This window comes from Carlito syrichta, unplaced genomic scaffold (genome assembly GCF_000164805.1).
Source record: "Carlito syrichta isolate Samal-C Ts95f unplaced genomic scaffold, Tarsius_syrichta-2.0.1 Scaffold308975, whole genome shotgun sequence".
NCBI lineage: Eukaryota > Metazoa > Chordata > Mammalia > Primates > Tarsiidae > Carlito > Carlito syrichta.
Genome location: NW_007253071.1, coordinates 384,211 through 387,593, shown reverse-complemented (window position 1 = coordinate 387,593; position 3,383 = coordinate 384,211).

Sequence of the window (3,383 nt, the reverse complement as noted above, 5' to 3'; positions counted from 1 at the left end):
GCTGGAACTACAGGCACGCACTACCATGCCCAGCTGATTTTTTGATTTATTGTAGAGATAAGGTCTCGCTGCCTAGGCGGGTCTCGAACCCACGGGCTCAGGCAATCCACTCATCTCAGCCTCCCAAAGGCGCGGAATTTCAGGCTGAGCCACCGAGCCCGGCTTGTATGTATTTTTAAATGCTTAAACTTCAATCACCTTCAAAGCACTCTCTATTTAATGTAATACACCTATCAAGCCTCCTTTTCCATTGCTCAAAACAGTTTTGAACTCGTCAGTTTTTATGCCTTTTAGTATTTCTGCCATTTTTTCTTTCACTTCTTCCATGTCAGTAAAACGTTTCTTTTTGAGCATTTTTTTCATCAGGAAAGAAGAGAAAAAGCTTATCAGGGTGAGATGGGGTAGATAGAGAGGTGGGGCATGAGAGCCATGCTGTTTTGGGTTAAAAACTGCTGAACACAGTGCAGTGTGGGCAGATTGTGTAAATTACCTATCATAAAATAGGCAAACGCATTGAACGAATTAAAAAAAAATCCAGTGAAGCCGAATGTAGCCTCTCTCAACAATGCCAGCTGATATACTGATGCTGATGGGTTTCTAGAACCTAGTGGGAGAAACTGTACTACAAAGAGCTCATTCTCCAAAAGATAATTCCAGTTTTTGGGGTGGTCTCCCTTCATGTATATAGGAATTGCTCTTTTTCTATAGGTTTTTGTAGCTGTGGTACATAAAAAAATTTATAGTTTCATGGGCAGAGAGTTTTATTTTGAAATGATGAAATAGTTTTGAAGATGGTTAGTGGTGATGATTGCGCAATAACGTGAATGTACTTAATGCTACTGAGCTATACATTTAATGGTCAAAATGATAAATTTTATATTATTTAGCTGGAACAAGACAAGGATGCCCACTCTTATCCCTCCTTTTCAACATAGTTTTGGAAGTCCTAGCTAGAGCAATCAGACAAGAGAAGGAGATCAGGGGTATCCAAATAGGAAAAGAGGAAGTCAAGTTATCCCTCTTTGCAAATGACATGATGCTATACCTCAAAATCCCAGGAGAATCTGTCAGAAACCTCCTTGCAATGATAAAGGACATTAGCAAAGTCTCAGAGTATAAAATCAGTGTGCAAAAAACAGTCACATTTCTACACACCAACAACAAACAAACAGAAACCCAAATAAAAAGCACATCCCATTCACAATGGCCAGAAAAAAAATCAAATTCCTTGGCATTTTCCTAACCAGAGATGTGAAAGACCTTTTCAATGAGAACTACAAAACACTGCTCAAAGAAATCAAAGATGACACAAACAAATGGAAGAAAATATTCCATGCTCATGAATTGGAAAAATCAACATTGCTAAGATGTCGATCCTACCCAAGGCAATCTACAGATTTAACACAATACCCATTAAATAACCAGCAACATTCTTCTCAGACCTGGAAATGACAGTACAGGAATTCATATGGAAACATAAACTACCGTGAATCTCAAAAACAATCCTCAGTTAAAAAAAAAAAAAAGAGCAGGAGGTATCACACTTCCAGACATATATAAAGCTACAATAATCAAAACAACCTGGTATTGGTACAAGAACAGGCATATAGACCAATGAAACATGATAAAAATTCCAGAAACAAAGCCTCAATTTCTTAACCAAGTCATCTTCAACAAAGCCTCCACCACCAACCACTGGGGAGAGGAGAACCTATTCAGTAAATGGTGCTAGGAAAACTGACTGGTCACATGCAGAAGATTAAAACAAGACCCCTACCTGTCACCATACACAAAAATCAACTCTAAATGGATCAAAGATCTAAACATAAAACCTCAAACTACAAGAACCTTAGAAAATGCAGGAGACACCCTTATGGAAATTTGAACTGGCAATCTATTCCTGATCAAAACCCCAAGTGCCCATGCCATAAGAGATAGGATAGACAAGTGGGACCTCATCAAACTGACAAGCTTCTGCAAAGCCAAAGAAACCATCAAGAGAGCAATGAGACAGCCCTCAGACTGAAAAAAAATATTTGCCAACTGTTTGTCTGACAAAGGCCTGGCATCTAGAATTTACAAGGAACTCAAACTTGCTGAAGAGAAAAAAACAAACAGCCCCATTTAAAGTGGGCAAAAGATATAAATAGACAGTTCTCAAAAGAAAATATACGAGCAGCCAATAGTACATGAAAAAATGCTCAATCTCACTAGTCATCAAAGAAATGCAAATTAAAACTACACTGAGATACCATCTAACTCCAGTCTGGATGGCCACCATCAATAACTCAAAAAACAACAGATGCTGGAGAGGATGTGGTGAAAAGGGAACACTTCTATACTGTTAGTGAGAGGGTAAACTAGTACAGCCTCTGTGGAAAACAGTAAGGTGATTCCTAAAAGACCTAAAAATTGACTTTCCATATGACCCCGCAATGCCCCTACTGGGAATATAACCGGAGGAATACAAATCACTCTATGAAAAAGATACTTGCACACATATGTTTATTGCAGCATTGTTCATAATAGCAAGAACATGGAACCAACCATGCTGCCCATTAAAACAGGACTGGATTTTTTAAAATGTGGTACATATACATGATGGAATATTATGCAGCCATAAAGAAGAACAAAATCATGAACTTCACAGTAACCTGGATGGACTTAGAGTCTATAATACTGAGTGATCTTTCACAGAAACAGAGAACTGAGTATCACATGTTATCTCACTCATAAGCAGACCTTGAACAATTATTGTAATACTATAAGAAAAAGATTGGCATTAATGGGAAACTGCGGGGGTGGGGGGGCGTTTAATCCACTTACTTTCGATGGGCAGCTTGGTTGGTTACATATTTTTGCTATTGTGAGTAGTGCTACAATAAACATGTGTGCAGCTATCTTATTTGTATTTCCTCTGGGTATATTCCCAGACGGGGTATTGTTGGGTCATATGGAAGGTCAATTTTTATAACTTTTTTTTTTCTCGAGAAAGCAGGATTTATTGAGAGGACAGAAAAGCTCCCGCAGTGGGTGAGGACCCAAGGGGGTTGCCCAATTTTTAGAACTTTTATATATTTTACCACAATTTAAAAAAAAATTATGAGACTGGAGCACAGATGTTAAAACTTGGTGACATGGCCAACATACTCCCTGTCTGCTATCCCCATTCCCCAGTTCCAAACAGCATGAAAGCAGAGCACACAAAGTTCTGAGTGTCTCCAATCTGGCGGAATCCTCACTTACTCCTCATCGATTGCAGAGACCACTTGGTGTGCCTCTGCTAGGAACAGGAAGGTACCAGGGAGGCCCATCTACTTGTTCCTTAGCAGATCCCTGATCTAGTGTGCCCTTTGCTCCTTTTGCTAGTTGAAGTGACAGCA